Genomic DNA, 23,556 nt, shown 5'->3' with positions numbered 1-23,556 from the left:
GCTTGCTTCTCATTTTCTCATTTTTCGGCTTAATCTGAGAAGAAAAACGAAAAAAAAAACGGATACGTGCAGCAAGGCAACAACAACGGTGATCAGTTATTTGTCTACATTACAAACATTATTAGAGCAGAAACTTATGCTTTTTGGCCCGGGCAACCTCCGCGCACGGCACCGCACCAAAGACGAACGTTGAAGATGAACAAACGAAGGTAAATAAGGATAAGTCCCAAGATAAACATCGATTACACAGAAGCAGCAAAAACTTGTAGTATGTAAGTTATCTCACATGTGTCTCACGTTATGCATGAAAAGAGAATTTTTTTTTGCTGTTTAAAGCTCGATAGACATTTTTAAGACCCTACGAAGCAATGAAAACTGGCAAGCAACTAAATTTTACAAAACATTTTTTTTTCGTTGTTTTTCGTATTTTATGGAGGGAGAGATTGGAAGACGTTGTAAATGTAAAATGTCGAAAATGTTTAAATTTGTTTGCTTGCTCTCTATTTACAATTCGTTATGTTGATATTACACATTTAGGGTTGCTCGTAAGTTATTTTCAGGTCATGAGTATTATTGAGGTTTTTCACAAGAATTTTATTTTTTGAGTCAAATTTTTGTTGAAAATTAAATTTTTTAATATTTTTAACCAAATTTTAACCAAAAAATTTTTTTTTAGATTTTCATGGAACAACTTACATCCTGAAATGACAAATAAAGTGCTCGATATCATCTCTCCTTTAATAAGAAGACACGGCAGAAGACATCTTCTTCGGCAGAAAAACAAGCAAGCAAACATCAGCGAGGAACAGACAAACAAATAAAACTCTTCGTACGTCGCACACATTTAGTTATCAAAACAAAATATATTTCCTTACTCCTGATCTGCATAAATGACATCGTCGACAATTTGATGGTAATAACGATTCGACGACACACGACGACGAGCGACGTACAACGAAGTGATTGTTTATTTAACCGCTTTATATTTTCTTCATCTTTCTCCTCCTTTCATTCCGCCGATTTGCTCCTTGGCGCACATTTGTTTGTATTTGGCATAAACACACTTCAGCAGATTATTATTATTATTATGTGTAATGAAGTACGCTTCGATAGACAGAGATCTGCGCTCCATTGATTTTGTCATCATTAAGGAAATCAATATTGGATTCGCGCGCAAACACGGAGCCGCTGATTGAAAAACGAGAGCGGAAGAAAAACGGGGGGTGTCGATTATTATCGTAACATTTATCTCTATTCAGAGAGAGAGACTTTCTCTAACTAAATGGAGATAAATCATCGTGTTTCATTAAAATTTATCAAATACAGAAACTTTGGACCGAGACTTTGATCAAAAGCTTTGCCCGCCCATCAACTGCAAAAATACACAAACGGATTTCGACGTCCAAGGAAATTACTTTTCTTTCAAGTCTGTACTTTGTCAGTTTTTTATGTACCTAGCTGCAAAGAATGGCAGGTTATTTATTTGGTACTTTGATGATGATTCTGTCTTGTGTGTCGTCGTCGTCGTCAAAAGACCAAAAGAAACATTTGTATTGAAATAAGTTGGAAAAACACGAAAAAAATGATTGAAAATTGTTGCATTCAAAGCAAATTCGAGTCTAAATTGCACACAAAAGTTGTCGCTGTCTGTCTCTTTTGCAAAAGGAAAATAGAAAGAAAACTAAAAGCCTCCGCAGCAACAACAACGAAGGATGTATTTAGCAGAGAAAGGAAAGAAAGATGTAAAAGTAAAAGAAAAAGGGATATTGCTTGTCTTCAGGAAAATAAATTTATATAAAAGTTCGTATCTGGCAAAGTAAATCAACTGTGCTTTTCATCTACGTGTTTCATGCGCATTGTGAAAAATTCACTTAATAATTTTTTTAGACCAAAAATTTTTATTTTTCATAATTTGATTTTTTCACATTTTGACTTAAAATGAATTAATTTGAGAAAAAATTATTTTATTCAATTTTTTTTTAAATTAAAAAAATATATTAAATTAAAAATTAATTTTAAAAATTATTTAATTTTTTTTTTTAATTTTTAAAACCTCAAATTGATAAAATATTTTTTTTATTTAACGGTTAAAATTACTTAAAATTTATTAATTTGAAAAAAAATTTTTTTCAAAATTCTTTTAAAATTTTTTTTTAATTTTATTTTTCGGGTTTGACTTAAAATTGATAAATTAATGAAAATTTTTATTTTTTTTAGGAAACTTTGAAAGAAAAGGAACATTTCGCACTTTTTTCGAAAATTTCAACACGTGAAGTCTCTACATCTAACTTTTTGTACGCAAGAAAGTAAGTTGTTTACCTGACAACGACGACGACGACGAAGAGATATCGATATCGAAAGAACCTTTCTGCGGAATATCCTTTCATAGTTTTATTTTTTTTATTAAATCCTCAAATCAAATAAATTGCAATAATATTGCAACAACTTCAATTGATTGGATTTGTTCCCAAGTAAGAGAACGACGGGAGATATTTCTCCGCTGGAGGTTTGTTGATTCTTCTTTGCATTATTAACTTTTACGAGCAACTCGGAAGGACTTGATTTCACGTTACAAAATTCCATCCTTTACTAATTAAATGTTCAAATTTCGTTAAAAGGAGTTTGTCTCGAATTTCTTCGATAATTGCTCGAGAACGACGGAGAATGACCTTTTGCCGTTCGAAGAGAAGGAGAGACTCCATGGAGACATTTTCTTTTAATTTAATGCATTATTGCATAAATATCATTAACAAAACAACAACTTGAACCGTGTATTGTCAAAGGAATTTCCCGCACATGCGAGTTTTAATAATAATGGTGCATTGTTAAGGCGAAGCCATACAACTTCGGGACACAGGTAAAATTTAAATTCATTTTATCCCGCAAATGTGTCTTGAAACACGTTCGAAACTGGATTAAAGACCCTCGGTGCACGATTGCACTTTTATTGCATTATTCGGTTATTTAAGACGGAGAAAAGTTTTGAGGGAAAATTAAACTGTGAGAGGAAAAACAAACAAAAAAGTTTGCATTTTTCGGAGCTGCTGCAGGTAAACGGAAAAACTGACGTGACGTGAGTAAGTGTGCTTGTGAGCCATTTACAACAAACAAGAAGAAAGCTGATTGTACATTTGTTAACTTTCTTGTTCGTTACTGTTTGTTGTGTGTTTGTGTGCAAAAGATGCATAAAAATTGCAAAGTAAAAGAGAAAAGAGTGATTGTTGTTACACATCTCTCCCTTTTATAAAACATGACGGCAAATATACCTCTGTTCTACTTTTTTTTCTTGCTTTGTTCAACACGAAATAGATAAAAGTCTGTAACTATTGCCATTCATCACTCATGCCTTGGGAAAAACAGAAGAAAAATATTTATTGCAAATTTTCAAGGATCTGAATTAAAAAAACCTCTTTTTTGAAAAAAAATTTTTTTTCGAAATTCAAAAATTTTAAATAATTATACTTTTCATAAAATTTTTTCATAATTAATATTTTGGAATACATAAAAATTTTTTTAAAAACGAAAAAAAAAATTTTTTTTTAAAGTTAGATTTTTTATGTACATGTCTACATGCAAAACCAACATATAACATTCAAAAAAAATTCAATATTTTTTTACGTATTTTTTACGTATTTTTTTACGTATTTTTTTACGTATTTTTTATCAATTAATTTTAAAGCTTAAAAACCATCAGATACATATGAAAATCATGTAAAATCAAAAGTTTTAGTCGACAGTTGTAATTTTCTCTCCAAATGTCAAAATAAAGCAATTGATGGATTAAATTAATGTTGAAGGTTTAAATGCTCTTAGAATTCAAATTTTGAAATGATACAATAATTTTTTTATTTTTTTTTTGAAAATTTCTCGAGTAAACTTTTTAAAGTCCCAAAAATAATCTAAAAATAAAAATTCGTTCAATTTTGGAATTGATATTTTACCCTTAATCTTTTTTTAATTTTTTTTTTAAATTTAAAAAAAATTTACGTCTCGAAATTCAAAAATTTTTAATAAATTATTAAATTAAACTAAATAATAAATTTAAATAAATAATAATTTTAATAGTTTAAAAAAAATTTTGTTAAATTTTGTAAATTGAAAGTTTACCCTAAAAAAAATCTTAAGGCTTAAAAATTGCACATCCCTTGAACTACATCTGCAAAACACACAACAACAAGACGATAAATGAAACGATGAATCTTCCGACACCTGCTCTACTAAAGTTTCTCTCGACACATCAAGGAGTGGATGGCGGCGGCGGCGATCTAAGTAAATGCATCGTACTTCCCTTTATTTTTTTTTTTGCTTTTATAAATTACGAGGAAATTCGTGCGAGTGTTCTCTTACAAACTTTTAGGTTTTTCCGAAAACATAATCATCATGATTTTCCTGTTTTATTGTTATTATTTGAAGAAATACATTTTGTGTGCAATTTTCTTCGGTAAGTATCACAATAGACTTTCCTCGTCTGTGTTATTCTTATTATTATTTAAAAAAGAGAGAAAAGTAAAGTACATCCAAGAAGAATAGCTTCAAAATTTATTTATCCAAGAATTGTGTACTTTTGTGAAAAGACTTTTCAAGTCAGTTCGGAATTGCTTAGATATTGAAAATGAATGTAAAGATGGATAAATGAATAGCTTGGGAAATGAATAAAATCGTGTGAGTTGAGGAGTTTTATGCAAAACAAGTAGAGGAAGCACACGACGAAGAAGGTATTTGTTTGTATTTTATTTTATTATTGTTTGTGAGATATTTTCAGGCAGCGAGAGCGGAGAAGGAGAACGTAAGCCTAAATCTTAAGAACACACAAAGAGACGGAAATGGATGAAAAGCGTTTCCTTGAAAGGTTGTGCCGAAGTAAACTTTTTCGCATATAAATATTTGATTTTAACTCAGTTTCTCCTGTTTTTTTCTCCAGAAAGGCAAATCGAAGCGAATTGAAATGTAAATTTTTGCGTCGGAAATGCACACATCCCAAGTGTTGATCTGAAGCACATGTTGTTCTCGCCTTGTGTTTTTCAACAAACACGATTATTTTTATTATTATTGGTTTGGGGATATATTTTAATTCCATGCCAAAAAGTTTTCTGTACACTTTGAACTGTGGCAAAAGTAGAGCGAGAACGCACCTCATTATCATTAAATCCTTCAAAGTTTTTGGGTTCACCACTTTAAAAGGCACAAACTTTTAAAAGCTTATCCATGTAACGAGCAAATGTAACGCAAAAAAGACAAACAATGATAACGAACGAATGTATGTGTGAATTTGTTAGTCAAATTGTGTAATGCAAACATTTCGAGCAAGCAGGCAGGAAACCAACTTTTTATCGACTCGACATTTATCACTTTTCCTATATTTGTTTCGGTTGCTGTATGTGTGTGTGTGTTGATGATGTCTGATAAGAGCTTAATGCAGTACTTATCGTCGCTTTTTCTTACTCGGTTTCACTGAAGTAGTTGAGTGTTCCATTATAGAGTTAGAGAGCTTGAAAGAGGATTTCTCGATATTTTAATTAATTCCAAACAGCTGAAATTTGCATACGAAATTGCAAAATTCCGAAGCAATCTCATATTTTATTACACATTGCACAAGTTCTTCTATCATCGTCATCATCGAGTAACTATCGAATATTAAACCCAAATAGAAGTTTTGTGAAATTTTTTTTTTCTATATTTTATTTATGTATATTATTTATATATGATACGCATATAAGTTTTATATATTTTTTTTCACACTAAATATCAAAAAGATGAAAAAATAACTCAATAAGAGTGTTTTTCTCAAATTTTTTGATATTTAGTATGAAAAAATATATAAAAATTATATGCATATTATATACATATCATACAAAAATAATATACATATAATATACAAATAATATACATATAGTATACATGTTATATTCATATAATATACAAGTAAAAAAATTATTTTGTCTGCAACTTGAGACTCTTTTTCATTCGAAACTAAGCTTCATACCGAAAAATTTCCATCTGAGTAGTTACATTATGTAAGAAGAAGAAAATAATCTGCTTTTTATTTGTCCATAATTTGAATTTAATATGAAATAAACGACTTCTGAACCGAAAGCCTGAATTTTTGTCCGTACTTTAATCGCTATCGATCGGAGATATTCAACTTTTTTTTTTATAAAAAAACATTCTGAATAATTTTTTCGTACTTTTAACTTCTCAATATGAATTTTACCTGCTCGAAACCATATTCCGTTTTCTTCTTATCTCAATAAATACACTTGTTTGGATAGTTCTATCGCTTCGTCGTCCTATTATTATTATTATTGTTAATATTAGGTTCGTACATGGATTATGCATGCTGCATACAAACAACTGTCATGGAATATAAAAGAAGGCAAGAAACGAAAAAGAAGACGAATAATAAGAAAGAAGTTACATTTCTTGCTTGGTAAGTTTTTTCCTTGTGTGTGTGTGTGTACATACTTGACTTTTGTTGGAATATGTGCATCTCATGTGTCTTTTTTTTTGTTTCTTTTCGGGGAGCATTCTCATCGTATGGTATGGGCGAGATGCATGCATATTGATTGGATTTATTACTTGAATTGATATGGCACAAAGATATTTTGAGAAGAAAAGAACGCATTAGGAGATGCATTATTACACTCTGTTGGTTTAGAATTCACCATAAAAGGAGACAAAAGACTCGAACAATGGAGAACCGTAAAATCCGTACAATGATGGACTTTGAGAATGGGGCAGGACAACTCATTTTGAGGAGATTATGAAAGAAATGAATAGAAAGACCACCGATGGAATTCAACTTGGAAGACAACTTTGACAGTAAATTGAAATTTTTAAGTGAAATTTCGTTAAAAATTGAATTTTGTGTCATTTTTAGTAAAAATTTGATCTTTTTTAGCCCACAGTTTGATGAATTTATGAATTTAGCTTAAGAACTTTCAGCTTTCAAGAAAATTCGTTTTAAAAGGCAACTTTTACAATAATTTCACTTAAAAATTAAATTTCGTGTCATTTCAGAAGAAATTTTATCATAATTTTGTCAAAACTCGATGAATTTTTGCGAAAACCACATTTCAGACGTCAAACTTTCAATTGTCAAAATTATTTTGTGAGCGATGAACTAATTTGTGCTTCTCCATTTCACGAAAATATTTGTTCCCGACAACAAAACCGATCCTAATTCACTTCCCAAACCAACTTCAAAGATGCATCTCTCTTGATATATTGTGGTTTGTTATAAACTTCATCTTTTTCTTCTCTCTAGATTACTCAAGTAGTGCGTGTGTGTGCATTTGTTTGTTACCTTGAATCAATGTGGTATAACAAGTTGTTATGTTCATTTATTTTATTTTTTCTCCATTCCTTCATCCGATCTCCGAGATGCAGTGCAATGCGAATGCAACGTTGTTTTATTATAGATTTTCTGTATTATATTTACATTTATTAATGTAGTTTAGTTTTACATTTATTACAACAACAACTGTCGATTGCAATCGATCGGAATCTAAATATTTATTATTATTAGTATTGTGTGACTGGAATAAAATAGCTCGTCGTCGTCGTCGTTGTAAAAGTCAAGAGATATATTTTCAAATTCTTGACAGCTTGTGGATTTATATCGCAAGAGCCTCTCTCTGCACTAATTTCCCCAGGATTTACGTTCGTCGTTGATTGGGTTTGTGGTAAGGCGCCCGACGATTAAAAATACGGCGAATAACGTCGTAATTGTATTAATTGGGAACACAGAAGGTGCACACAATTTAAAATGTTGATGAGTCAATTACGAATGTTGTGTTCCTTTTATCTCGTCTAGATATGTATTTTTCGTTGTTTCATTTGCTCCTCCATTATTATTGTTATTATTACGTTTTATTATTATTAGTGTGTGCATGATCCACGGCAATAATAATAATAACAATATGTTCGACAACACCAAAGCCAGCGCAGAGCTGTAGCTCTCTTAATACATTCATTTAGTATGTTATTTCCACGCCACTAGATGTATTAATAACAATCATTGTAATTCGTTACACGATATAATATATAAATTATTTGTTCCAGTCATTTTAGTTCGCCCCGCATTCCTTCATGGCTTCGTATGTACTTCGAACACAACGTAAAGAAGAGACCGTAAAATAAATTACTTATAAATACATCTATCTTCTGTTCGCCACAGTTTAGTTTTTATTTCTCTCTCTTTTTATTTTTTTTTCTCTATTTTGCTTTAAAAAGTCTCGGAAACAGAAACAAAATAAATCAATTAATGACTTTCTTGTTTTCAATATTTAATAAATATTAAATTGTTTCAGCGGACGTTACCATGAAGTCATTAGGTATGCAAGCGAGCAAGGCAGTCCGTAATAGAATAATCGTCTTTGCCGTGTTATTCATGATATTTGACGATTTATTGTGCTCTCATTTCTCGAACGTATACGACAACTAGAGGGTTTCTTATCAACCATGAACAAGGGACAAAGTTTAGTTTTTGCTGATTTTCATTATTTATAAGTTTTTAAAGGAATGTTCGAATAATTCAAGTTTATTTTTAGAGACAAAAGTGACAAACAAATCGTTTTTGAATGACAAAGCAAGTCAATGTGACACATTATCGGGGCTAAGGATGAAATTTTGATAACAATTTTTACTTCAAATGAGAGTTTTTGTACGGAATTGATTTTAAAACAACTTTTGAGGTAAGTTTAAACAAATAAATTTAACTTTTTGGTTGATTTTTTATTAAAATTTTAATGAAGTTAAAAAATTTTCAGTTAAAATGATATTTTTACTTATTTTTTATATTGATATTTTATATAAATATGTTACAAATTATATTTTATATAATGATATAATATTATAATATATATTTTAACTTTTATATTTTTTCTTATGAAAAGTTAATTCAATATCAAAAAAATTAATAAAAATTTTTTAAAATGAATTTTTTCTACTAAAATATCATTTAAAAAAAATATATTAATATGATATATAAATAATATTAATACATAATATATTTTTATTTAATGATATTTTATTTAACAAATTTTTTAAGACAATTTTTAGCAAATTTTTTGATACTCAATGAACTTTTCATATGGAATTCCCTTACAAAAATGACTCATAATTATTTTCAAAACGGAAATTCCTAACTTAACAGTTCCATTTCTTAATAAAAGTCTATAAATCAAAAGTTTTCCATTAAAACTTCACCTACAAAGTAAAACATACAGAAATAGAAAAGACGAATCCTCCTTCGAATTTCAATTTCTTACCATAATAATTATTACAAAACATTCCCGCCCCAAACGGACCCGCCACACAACGACAAACCCTCTTCTATTAATATTTTATTTAATAATATATCAATATCAAACATTTTTACGCGACACACATGAGAGAAGAAGAAAAATTCCAACACACATATGTTGCTCTTTTTTTGTGCCATTATTATTTGCGCTGTATCACTTACTAAGCCTTTTAATGCTCCATAATACGCGCGCTGCTCCGGAATAAAATATCAACATTGTTGAATATATTTCTTGTGTCGTGGACTTCATATGCGATACCTAATCTATGTAAATGTTCTTTTTATGATTTTGTGAGTCAACCACGAATGGAAAGAAGAAAATTGAATAAAAAAAAGACGAGAAGAAGAAGAAGAGGAGACGTTATTGTCTATTATATTCGTTCTTTATGTGTGTATCGATAATCATTTCTGATGTGGATTTCTAAACAAAACACACTATTAACTAACCAACTGAACATTTGTATGGCTTTTTGTCGCATATTTCTTCAAAAAAAAAACATTTTTATCCGTTTTTAATTTTTTTTTTATTTTTTAATTTTTTTTAATTAAAAATTTAATTATTTTAAATTTAATTTAATTTAATTTAATTAAAAATTTTTATTTTTTAAATATTTAAAAAAAAATCTTATTTTTTAAGAATTTTTTTTTTTAATAATAATAATTAAATTAATTTAATTTAAATTATTTATTTTATTATTATTTTTTTAATAGTTTTTTTAATTTTTTTTTTTTATAATTTTTTAAAGAATTAAAAAAAAATTAAAATGCGCTCAAAGAAGTTTAACGATAACTTTTAATTTTTTTCGTTTTTATAACAGTTTCGTTGAAATAGTTGTGAGACACAGAACAAAATGATGATGAATCATTAAATTAACAGCTAACCACAAAATTGTGCGGTGTAATGGCGCGATGGTCTCTAAAGATGGAACAAAACATCTCAAAGTTTTCGGACAACGACGCATTAAAAAATTCTATTCTCTTCGACACGAAACAAAACATTAGAAGATGATAGGGTTAAAGGGGAATGGCAGTCAGTTTCTCTCCAACTATTCTTCGTCATCATCATCATTATTATTATTATTTAAACATTTTATTTAATTTTTTTTCTTTTTTAGCTTTTGTGTCTATCATCGTCGTATTTATTGTTATTATTGCCTCTCATGAATGACGTGCCCATACGGAGCGGAGTGCATAACAATTAATATGTTAAAATTAGTGTGGCATTTGACACCGCGAACAGTCATCGAACAAGCCAAGGTACGTAAGTGCCTGTTGTCTGCTCGAAAATTGATATGTTTGACATATTTTTCAGTAAGTGCTTCGTGGAAACGATTATTATTGACCACATTTGAATTAAAAATGGGACCGGCATTGGCAAAAAACGTCGATCGTATCGGAAATTCCTGCGAACCAACTTCTGTGATGAGGAATGTTCCAGTTTGCCGCCCACGTGATGGATCAACATTCGTTTCATGATTGATTGTTTGCTCGTAGCGTCGTTCGTTCGTTCGACAAATCGTTCATATTATTAGATTATTATTTGATTAGAGGTCAAGTCATCGAGATTAATTATTCGAATGATTTTCTGAATGAATAATTTCTTGAAGCAAAGTGCGACAAACTCGTGAAAAAAAGGCAAAAATTTCGTAAAAAGCATCCCTTTAACAATTTCTCAGCTGTCTACGAAGCGAAAACGCACACCTGCCATTCGTTAGTATTTCGTGCACGTCTTCATCTTCTTCTCAGGCAACGCCGACGATGGCAAAAGACAAACAAACATCGTCGTAGATGAAGAATGCGAGTCGAGATGAGTGATTGAGCTACATGAAAAATGAATTATTCTCGTTGTCACGACACATTTCTCGCAAAACCTCATCAATCTACGACACACAAACCTCCGTAACAATGTCTAATAACATAATATATAATTTTTCATCACGATAACAAGTAGTAGTATTTTAAACAAGCGCATATATACGACTTTCCACGAAACAAAACAAAAAATACGAAAAAAAAAACTAAAAATAGTTTTTAAACTAAAGTAATTTCCTCATGCTATATTTTATATAGGTACAGTTGGTTATGCCATGGCGCGACGGCGTTGTTCTACGAGCTCATCACTGCGAAATGAAACATTTTTCATCGTGCGCTTGTTGTGGCAGCAGATAACACACAACACACCGAACAACAAAAAAACAACATAATTTTTAGCTAGATGTAACCAATTTAAACAACGCAGGATACATTACAGAGGTAATAAACCACGATGATGGCTTGGCAGTTAAAACACACACACACAATATCTGTATTTGATTATTTTCATTTTATTTCAGATTTTCCATTTTTTTTTTTTTTTTTGCGAAAATACAGTGATTTGTTAATTTTTCATCATATTTTATTAAAATTTGTTTGAACTACTCATAAAACCTTTTAAATTTTATTGAAATTTAAAAAAAAAAAAATTATTTAATTTCAAATTTTTTTTAAAAAAAAATTTTACATATTTTTTTTTTAATTTTTTATATTATTTTTTTTTATTAAAAAAATTAACAAAATAAAAAAAAATTAAATTTAATACAGTATAAAAAATTTTTTTTTTTTAAAAATTTTTTAAATTATTTTTAAAAAATTTTCAAAAAAAAAAAAAAATAAAAAAAAATTTTCAATTTTTACTTTTCAATTTAATTTTTTTACAAATTTTTTTTTTAAAAAAATAACAAAATTTTTAAAAATAAAAAAAAAAAATAAAAGAAATTTAAATATAATTTTTTTTGAAAAGTTCAATAAACTTTCATAAAGTACGATGAAAAATTAAGAAATCACTCTGTATCTAACTAATTATAAATAATTCGTATGCTTTCTGTCTAAAATATTTTTCGATGAGATTTTCTGCAAAAAAAAAATGAGTTTCTCAACAACAAATTCATGAAAAATTAAGTTTTGCTAATGAATCGAAAGCGGATTACCGTTAAAAATTATTAATGATCCCAGATTCCCAGGTGAGATAAACTCCGCTTTCCTCCGAAAACTTTTAACGAGCTGCAATTGCATTTAATTTGCCTAACCATTCCCGGAATCGCCATTAAATTTTCTCTCTTCTCCGCAACAAAAGCACTTTGAATCGTTTGTGAGTTTGTGTGCGAAAGTATTTACATAGCCACAAAACGACTGTTGTTAACATCCCTGCTCCCATTATCCACTATTTTTTTGCTGTTGTTACATATTCATAACAACACAAACAGGATCTCGAGAGATTATTACACGCGCGTATGTGCATGCAAATAGTGCACTTTATTTTTAATATTTCATACAGTTGAAAATTTTCCGCTTTTCCTGCGAACTTTTTAAACCGTAAAAAGGAATTTTGTGTCGTACACACACAAACGCCTAAACTTTGCATTAGAGAGATAGATTTAACAACTAAACTATCTCAATGAGTTATCTGCTATATTTGTACATGACTGCATATTTTCCTTGCGAGAACCGCACAACTCCTTCTGTGCTGCAGTAACTACTTGAAAAGTGGTAACATTTTATTTTATCATAAATTAAGTGAATGTCTGTGATGTGTGTAGCGTGCGATATGGAATGAGGATATGTGAAGAAGATAGTTTATCATCCATCCGTTCCTTCGGTAGAAACGAAACGGGCGAAGGGAGGCTCATACCTGAATGCAAAAATAAATAATTTTTCCTTCTTGCATATTATTAGGAAGTTCGAGCAACGGCAGGAGAAATTTTTATCATGATGCGGTGTGTAAAGAAAGGTAATTTATTGCAGAAATCGGAAATCAAAAATGTCGACCTAAATAAATTATATGTACTTTGCTGCTTAGAAAATGGCGCGCGAGTGAACACAAATCAAGTAAGGCCGTTTCAAATTTTTATTTTGAACTTTTTATCCCATGCCCCCTGTCAAAAGCCGAATCAAATGGGGCAATTAAATTAAAAAAAAGTTGAAAATTTCATCAAAAATTATCTTTTTTTTTATTATTTTTCATATTTTTTCAAGAAATTTTCAAAAAAAAAATTTTTTTGAAAATGATATTTAAAAAAAAAAATTTTTCTAAAAATATTTTTTCGAAAAAAAAATTTTTTATATTTTTTCGAAAAAAATTTTTTTTCAAAGTTATTTGTATGAAAAATCATTTTTCAATTTTTTAATTGAATTGCTCTGAAATCAATTTTGAATAAGAAATTATCAAAAAGCAAAAAAACGGTCATTTTGGATGAAATTTTCAATTTTTTTTTTGCCCCTTTGTATTTTTGACTTTTGAAATGGAAAAGTTAAAAAATATTTTGGAGTGGCCCAAAGCAAAAAAAAAAAAAACGTAAGAGAGAGAAAGAAAACATACTGCACGTTTCTTAATAATATTTCTTTTTTCCTCTAAAATAAACAACAAATGCACAAGAAATGGCTTTAACGAAGACTTTAACAAGAAGACGTCACGACACACAACACAACACACCGAGAGAACGGACACGGTAATAAAATTTGCAAAAACGGCAGCCAGAGAAGCAGTAACAGCAACAACGCCAGTAATAATAATAATAACGACAAAATCACGTACATCTAAGGGTATAAAAGGTAGGTAAGTAGGTGAAAATGTACAACGATATTGGCTTACATTTTCTTTTTATTTATTTACTTTTTTTTTCGTTGTAGCTGACTTTGCTAACTAGAACGAGCAGAAATGTGACATTTAATATCAGCAGCTTGTTTCTTATTTTCATCGTCTCGTTGTTTTTTATTACTCTGCATTTCAGGGAATTATGCGAAAATGTCATCTTTTGGTCCGTGAAAAAATGTTTTCAACAAAAAACGTTCAGAAATCGATGAAAATGCGATCTAGCTGTTGGTTTTTCGACAATTTTCCGTCGCAACAAGGATGGATTATGTCTTTCGGAATGTGTGTCACTCTCAAGTAAGTCAAAATAATTGAATTTCCGAGGATTTCGAGTTTTACCGTTATTTTCCAATGAAAGACAAAGAGCAAATGACAAAAGTCATTTCATTAAAAAAAAAGTAAAGAGTCCGCACATAAAAAAAGCACGAATGTAAATGTTGGGTAAATGCCATGCCGTGTCACAATAAAAAATGTTCTTCCATGTACGACTACATGAATTATCTGATTTTAATAAGCCGCATGTTTTGAATACTAATCATCTTACGAAAAAAAAATTATGTATAAATTCTCTCACCAAGCGAACCAACGACGACGACAACGAGTTATCCGAGTGTGCTGGCAACTGAAGCGACAATAACAACAACAATTACAGTAAAATTTTATATTTACTTGTGGAACGACGACGACGACTCAAAACATTTGACTTTTATTTATTAAAAATTTATTCGTCGTTTGTGCGTATCTGGATGGAGAGAGAGATATTTTCCATCTGAATGATCAAGAAGCGGCTTTAAAATGAATAATAAAATGGAAAGAGGTTTGTTTGGTGTCATGCGATTTGTTTTACTTTGATGTTTGCTTCAGGACAAAGTCTGAATTTTCATTGGAAATTTCCATGGAAAATTTTTTAATTGAAATGCATTTTTTAAAAATAATTTTTAGGAGCAAATTCAATCGAAAAAGCTTGAATTTATTTTTATTTAATTATTTTAATTTTTAATATTTTCTTTTATAGTTTATTTTAAATTTAATAATTTTTTAAAATATATTTTTTTTTAAATGTTTGATAAAAAAAATTATTTTAAAAAAATATTAAATTATAAAATGAATAAAAAAAAAATTAAAAAAATTAAAAAATGCGTTGCGAAACAATAATTTTTCACAACGTTCATTCCTTCCTCTTCTCGCCAAATGTTTCGCTCGCCGTTTAATTAATGGGCAGAATAAAAAATTGCTAAAAGTATCATTGCAAAAATAATGCAATATAATGTAAAGTAAGGTAATGAAAGACACACAACGTTCGAGCATCGCAGAAAAAGACGAGGCAACGAAGAAGAGCAAACGAACGAAAAAAAATGATTATTATTTGCTGAGACTTTTATATTGCTTGCATGCTTTTTCAACATTTGGAATGTGATACAAACGGTTTAATACCTTTTCTTGTAATGTGTAATGATCATTTGTTTGTTGTTGTTGTTGCTGCTTCGGCTGTTGCATGTAAGCGAACAACCATTATTGCCCGTGTATATTTGTACGACGGCGACGGAATGAAGCGGAATGGATGGATAAATATAGAAGAGAAGCGTGCTTTTGTACAAAAATATTATCATCTTCTTGCTCACCTTTCTTTTTTTTCCTCTTCTTCGTGCAACTTTTGGTACGTTCACTGCAAGTATTTCATAAATAATGAAGAAAAAAGGCAGCAAGAAAAATGAGATTTTTTCAGTGTTTTTCGAACGATGCAAAAAAAAAACAAAACATTTAATTAGATTGCACGTTAGAGCAACGGCGGCGCGGAAGCTTTGTAATAAAAATGGAATTTTTGCAGAAATTTATGTTTCTCGTGTCATGTCGTCAGTTAAATATTGGGCGAATGTCGCACAGCGGTATCTCGTCTAGGTATTTCTGTCAAAGCAAAGACAATCACAACATGATAACCAATCACTTCAATTTATTATCAAAGGCCGGAATGAGAGACGGAACAAAATCCCATTATATTCATGTGTCAATAAAATTCATAAATTATTAACATCAAGCAAATGTCTATCGGTAATAATAATAAATGTTGTTGATTCGAACGAGATGCCTACAAGAATTCCTACAATAATAAAATTAATCAGTACAAAACGCACTTGATTTTTTTTCTTCTTTTTGACCGAAAGCTATTCATCTATCATTTTCACATGCACAGCAACAACAAAAAACATGACCTATTCTTTCGTTTTTTCTTTTCTTCTCATTTTTCGTTTCTTTCTCCGGCTTTGCGCGTCATTCATTCACTCAGCTACATACCTAAAATATAAATTTATTACATTAAAAATATAATAAAAAACCGCGCGTTTGCTTGTTTTGATTAATATTTGTGATCATCAAAAATGAAGCCGTATAATGTTACCTGATTGCCAATATCGGACATGCACATCAACCATTAATTTGAAATCAAAATATATAATCAGCTGTCGATACAACAGAGCAGAGAGAAATTAGTATTGGGAGGTGACCAGACCAGTGTTTGAGCTGTTATAAAATTATAAGAAGAAAAAAATATGTTGAAGGTGCAAAAAGGTTTGTTCATGTTTATGGCGAAAGTTTTCTTTTGAGACGTTTTTTGTGATGAAAAAATGTAATTGACCTGAGAATGAAAGGTTTGATCATCAAATATCGTTTCTTTTGTGGTTTGATTAACTTTAAAGGTTAAAAGTTAAAGATTTAAAAGCTGTTCGAAAAGTTACATAAATTTGCGAGAGAAATTCATCGCATTTTTTTATGAAAAATTTATTTTTTTTAAAATTTTGAAAAAATTCTATTTAATAAATTTTAAAATTTAAAATGAAATTATTTTATTAATTGATATTTAAAAGAGAATTAGAAATTAAAAAATTTTAAATATTAATAAATCTTTAAATTTTAATTATATTTTATTAAAAATTATTTTTTTAAAATTATTTTATTTATTTAAATTATTATTTTTAATTTTTAAATAATTATTATCTTTAAATTTAAAATTTATTTTTTTCTATTAATTTTAAGGAGAAAAAAAATAATAAATATTTAAATTTAAATTATTTTATTAATTTCTATTTTCAATTATTTTTTTAATTTGAATTATTATTTATTAAATTAATTTTTTTTAATAAATAATTTTTTTTAAATAATAAAAAAAATTAATTTATTGACAAAAAAAATAATTCACAAGTGCAAAAATATTTGTTCATATATATAATTTCATTAGAGTTCAAGTTCGAAAAAAATCGCCTTCTCAGCAACAACATCTTCTCCATCATCGCCAAATACTCAAACAAACAGCAAAAAAAATGTCTAACATCATAATTAACGACCACACGCCTCTCACTCTCTACATTCTCCAAAAACGTTAAGAAAGTGCTAATTGACAAAAAAAACGGCAACAACAGTTATTGATCTACTAATAAATTTTTACAACACCGACCTTCTCTTTCTGCCTTCACATAGCAATTACAGGTAGCTCAAATCAACCACACACACATGACTTGTAATCCACTCCGCAAACAACAAAAATAAATAAAAACACAACGAACTCGAGAATATTTGATTTTTTTTTTAAAATAATTCCATTAGAGAAGTTATAATAATGTTATTAACGATTGAATGGAATCGAATGAAACTGATCTCTCGTTGAAGCAAAGAAAAAACGTTGATTGACCAGAAAGTGACCCATTTTCCGGCGTAATGACTATTTTAAACACGGAGCGATAGTTCAATGGTATAATTGATGAAAATCTACAAACAGACAACTGAAACAAGGTCATGCGAGATGATTTATTGAGCGATTGAATCAATTCAGGGCTCTTCGAAATGAACGTGCGCGCACACATGTTCGCAAGAAAAGGTGAAGATAGCAATTAACCTTCGTTATAAGTTTCGATGTTTGTTTAGAATATTCATGCAAAGTACCGTTTTTTCAGCAAATTAGACGAAATTTTCTCCTGGCTTGTTTATGGGTTGCTGCGAAACTCTCTCATTATTCATCAATTTGTTCTTTCTTTCACTTGACTTGCTTTTTTAATAATAAAAAATCAATCTATTAGTGCACACAGCAGAATTTTCTACGATTTTCGACTTGAACGGAACGCAAAATAAAATAAAAAACACGTTAAGGCAGCGAGAGAGAGAAAATGAGAGGAAATTCAATCTTTTTCATAGAAAACGAAAAAAAAAACAAACAACACATTTCTTTTCCTGTTTTGATATATTTATTGTTATAATTTATGTGCTCATGAAACGAATTTAACTTGAACACAATTTTGCACATTTCACAAAAAATCTTCAAAAATTCACTTGATTCTTGAATAAAACAAAAAAAGACCATTCATCGATTCACCATTTAATATTTTCCTCAAGGTTCCTCGACGTTGATTGCAATATAATAATAATTGCCGTCTCTCGTCTATGCCGCACGATTGTTCGTAAGTAAATCAATGATTGGCGTCGTCGTTCTACTTTTTCTCTTCTTTTTTTCGATTTGAATTGATTGGCGGTCAAACAATTGCTTCACACATATACACAAAGTAGATGGATGGAAAACTCATTTTTTTTTGTCTTCATTCATCATCATCATGAGTGTTCATTGTTTTGAAAGCAAAAAAAAAAAAATACAACAAAAAAAGAAGAGTTCTTAATTTGACGTCTTTTGTAATTTTTTTACGTATTAAATATTTATTTGGTAGAAGAAAAGAGAAAAAAATTATGAAATTAAAAAATTTTGCAATTTCAAATTTTTAACGGTCATTTTTTGAATTGACATTTACGAATTTTATGTCAAAATTTTTAATTTTTCAAGTTTTCTTGAATTTATTTTAAAAACTTATGAATTTTTTAACTTTTTTGATATTCAAAGAGCTTTGTTGAAACATTTTTCATCATCACTCTTGCCTTATTATGATTTTAAAGACTCTTTTTGTACATCTTGACTTGCGTGGCACAGGAAACCAAAAAAAAATCAGGTTAACAATTTTTATGTGTGGATATGTGTAAGATAAGTGCCAGAATTGGGCGTTTCTTTTGTTGTATATGTGGTTCATCTCATCAAGTGCTGCGCGAAATTCGCACCTCTCTGGCTTTTATATTCGTTTCTTTTCATTTTTTTTTCTTTCTTTATTTTCTTTTTTCTTTAATGAATGGCTTAAAAGGAATTTTTACGAAAGTTCAACAGCGTTGATTTATAGCAGCGAGAGATGAGTTGCCGAATTTTTTTCGTGAATTATCTCTTTTTATTTTTTGCTTAATGTAAGCGTAGCAGGATTCACTTTTTTTTGTGTGCTAATAGTATTCAGGTTAAGTGTTGTTCGAGAGAATGAGAATTAGCTCAAGTGGATTTTTTTTTTTGTTTTTTTTTCAGAATTTACTCCGAATGGCATGCAATGATCCCCTGTGGTGCAATCTACCACGCAATCGTCACCCCTTTAGAGAGAAGTAGAAAAAACGTGCGACACGGGGAGAGAGAGAGTTTTGGGAATGGCATTTCACCCGGGAATTGTAACAATATCCAAAAAACATTATCTGACCTGCTGAATCCCATTTTCACAAAAAAAAATTTTTTTTACAGCAAATTTCAACGGAATCCATTTCATGATATAATTGTATTAAAACGAAACATATCGAATGGCTCGACAATGGAAAAATTTTTGTGGCTACTTGACACTTTTTTTTCGTACTCGAGAGGATTTTTCTGTGGAAGGAAAAACATTTTTCGGATGTTCTCGCTCCAAGGCATAAATTCAAGCACCTGAATAGCAATAGTAAGCTACTCGTGTTAGTCGACAGTAAAGCAGATCACACACAAAAAAAAACGTAACAACGACCGTTAATTTATAAATTATAATAATAGCTCTATATAACAATAAAATTCGTATAATTTTAGGCTCAGAATTTCATGCAGACACAAAACACAACCCCGAAAAATACAGGGAAGCCCATAAATGGTTTGAGGTGTGAAAAGCTATATTATTTTATATTTTACATTGTTGTCAGATTTATTGTTGTAGTAGCTGTCTGCTATTGTTTCGTACATAAATATACTTTGTTTTAATGTTCGTGTCGACGACGACAACGACGACGACGACGTCGACCATCGAGGACGCTAACATTATTATTATTTTGTGAACAAGTACCGCACTTGACTGTTTCTGCCTCTGCTTGTGGCAGCCAATTGTATAATGATAAATAAATAGAGTGGAATGAAGTAGGTCTGTCTGGGCTAACCCGCAAATAGAGATGTCAGCAGATACAATTAGTGAAAATTTTACCGGTTTATTTTAGCTATTTTTATTTTTTGTCTTCCTATAAACAAAAATGACTCAATGAAATAACTTGTTGTTTTTATCAATAAAACAAGGAAAAAGTCAGAAATTGTTGAATAAAGTGAAATAAACAAAATTGTTGAATAAATAACAACAATGCAACAAAAGTTGTCCTGTTTTGATCGTGTCAGACATAAACAAAATTATTTCACAATTACTTGCTTAACGTAAGACCGAAAAATATTTACATTGAAAATCTGTGAATTCTTGTGAATTTTATTAAAATGACAATTTTCATTAAAATTATTGAATTGATACTTTCGAAGTTTTACTTAAGTTTCTTGAAATTCTCGGAAAAAAAATTGTGCAAAAATGATACAAAAGCTTAAAATAACTGATTTTAATGTAAAAATAGAATTTTATTTAATTTAGTATTATATTGACTTCATCTTTCGTGGAAAATGCTTTTTAGGAGCAAAAAATGTTAAAATCAACAAAAATTTTCCACGAAAAAAGTATTATTGAGAAAGTGCAACAATATGCATTGACGTGAATTAAATATTTAAATAAAAAAGTTAGTTTCAATTGAACTGAATTGACATTTTAATTGATATTCAATAGAAAATATTGAACAAAAAATTAAAATTTAAAGATTTTTATGGAAAAAATTAAAAAAATTCTTCAGAAAAAGTTAAAAATGGATCAGATCAGGTAGATTTTTTGAATATTAGTCATCATTTAATTCAACGAAAAAAATTGCGCAATCCAAAATTTTCACTCAAACTCACTTTTCTCAAAACCATACCTCTTCACAGAAGAATCATAATTAAAACGAAATATTGTAACTTTAATCCTTTCTTACCTTATATTATTGTAAAACAAAGTTGTTCAGCTTATCTGCTTCTTACACGTAATAATCCATTAACAGATTTTTTATTATTTTCCTCCTCGTAATTCGCACTGATGAATTTTATAACATTCACAAATGTAATTAATTTTATTAATATTTTTTTTTAAAGAAACACTTATTTTAAATATTTATTTAATTTTTTATCATTATTTTAATGAATTTAATTGATTGAACACTAATAATTTTTATTATTTTTTGCTCCTTTAATACTTTTTAATTTTTATATTATTTTTTTATGTAATAATTTACATTCATTTATTTATTTATCTTTTACGAATATGAACACAAAGCGTGGATTATGAATATATTTATGAATATTTTTTTTGTTTACAATGCGCTTTCAATATTTTATTTTTATTAAAAGTATGAAATATGCTTTGAAACACTTTTTACACATTAAACGTGTTAGTTAAGCTTTAAAAGGAATTGAACATTATTATTATTATTTTGTTTTAAATTTCATTCAGGGTCTACTTTTAATTGATTATTTTATTAAATTGTAAAAATTCCACACATATTTTTCACATGAATTTGTAACAATTTTTGCTTTCTTTTGTGTGTGAATCACAAAAAATATTTCTCAGAGGTTCAGGTAGCAATTCTTGTTTTTTTTATTCCTTTATATTCTTGTTTTTGTTGTTGTTGTTTTTAACAGAAAGCCGTGAAGAGACGCCATTACCAGTTATTTTTCCGTGTTTTTGCGCACTTGTCGGTCAATTCCGCGGCATTTGCACGCACAAAATAATTCACTGATGCGTATGGCATGCACTTGACACTTTTTCCGGGTTTTTTGTGTGCTTTTTCACTCAAAATTTGGGTATTTCAACACAGAGAGCGACGCGAACGACCGTTTCGGATGATGGTCGAGCTGAGAATGAGGAGTCGGCTGCAAATGATACTGTTATACGCTGTTATACGGGAGGCGCGTGGCGAATTGCATGGGAAATCCATAGTGACTATGAGGGAAATTTGAGACGAATGAAAGTGAACTGTTATACATCTGTCAGCTAAGTATAACAGACTGGTATACTTAGCTGACAGCTGTATAACAGTTCAATTTCAGCCGACTCAATTGAGGATGCGAGTCACTATGGATTTCCTCGTGTTTTTCGGTTACGAGCCTCAATTATAACAGCGTTTTCCAGTTACGAGCCTCACAAAATTCAAAAATATACGTTATTTTTCGGTAAATGTATGTTTATTTCATTTTATTTTTTTGTTTTATTAACCTAATTAAATTACTTTTTTTACATCGCTTAATTTCTATTTCTTTGTATTATTTTGCTTAAAAATATTATTAACTTTTTTCTTGATGTTGTTTTTCCTTTTATTCAAATTAATTCTTGCTCCAAATGGATAAAAATATATCAGAGGGCTCTAACTTATCATTTTTAATCATTTAATAACTAAAAACTGCAAAAAAATTGAAACTGAAAAAAATTTTTTTCATTGACACAGTTTTGTTTTAAAAACTGAAACCGGTTTTTCTTTGAAATTTTTCGTTGGATAAAATTGGGATTTATCAAAGGGCTAAGTTCTAACTCAAAACTGCCAAAAAGTTATCTGAAGATAATCATTTTGCTACTCAAATGAAATCAAGAGCAAAAAACTGTGTCAAAAACTGTGTCAAAGCAATTTTTGTCAAATCTTACTCCAAATGGATAAAAATTTATCAGAGGGCTCTAATTTATCATTTTTAAGCATTTTATAACTCAAAACTGCCAAAAAGTTGAAACTGAAAAAATTTTTTTTCTTTGACACAGTTTTGTTTTAAAAACTAAATCAAGAGCAAAAAAACTGTGTCAAAGAAATTTTTGTCAAATCTTGCTCCAAATGGATAAAAATTTATCAGAGGGCTCTAATTTATCATTTTTAAGCATTTTATAACTCAAAACTGCCAAAAAGTTGAAACTGAAAAAAATTTTTTTTCTTTGACACAGTTTTGTTTTAAAAACTAAATCAAGAGCAAAAAAACTGTGTCAAAAACTGTGTCAAAGCAATTTTTGTCAAATCTTACTCCAAATGGATAAAAATTTATCAGAGGGCTCTAATTTATCATTTTTAATCATTTTATAACTCAAAACTGCCAAAAAGTTGAAACTGAAAAAATTTTTTTTCTTTGACACAGTTTTGTTTTAAAAACTAAATCAAGAGCAAAAAAACTGTGTCAAAAACTGTGTCAAAGCAATTTTTGTCAAATCTTACTCCAAATGGATAAAAATTTATCAGAGGGCTCTAATTTATCATTTTTAAGCATTTTATAACTCAAAACTGCCAAAAAGTTGAAACTGAAAAAATTTTTTTTCTTTGACACAGTTTTGTTTTAAAAACTAAATCAAGAGCAAAAAAACTGTGTCAAAAACTGTGTCAAAGCAATTTTTGTCAAATCTTACTCCAAATGGATAAAAATTTATCAGAGGGCTCTAATTTATCATTT

General features: G+C 29.1%; 1 protein-coding gene across 1 annotated transcript in view; it reads right to left on the bottom strand.

Annotated features, from left to right (window-relative positions):
• LOC134834340 (latrophilin Cirl) overlaps window positions 1-21,218 on the bottom strand; it is a 155,226-nt gene extending 134,008 nt beyond the window's left edge. The window contains exon 1 of the mRNA XM_063848972.1: window positions 21,072-21,218. The gene's annotated coding sequence lies outside the window, so the exon portion shown is untranslated. The remainder of the gene's footprint in view (window positions 1-21,071) is intronic.
• Between the last annotated feature and the right edge of the window lie 2,338 nt (window positions 21,219-23,556).

Source organism: Culicoides brevitarsis, chromosome 3 (assembly GCF_036172545.1).
Source record: "Culicoides brevitarsis isolate CSIRO-B50_1 chromosome 3, AGI_CSIRO_Cbre_v1, whole genome shotgun sequence".
NCBI lineage: Eukaryota > Metazoa > Arthropoda > Insecta > Diptera > Ceratopogonidae > Culicoides > Culicoides brevitarsis.
This window is presented reverse-complemented; position numbering and strand designations above follow the sequence as displayed.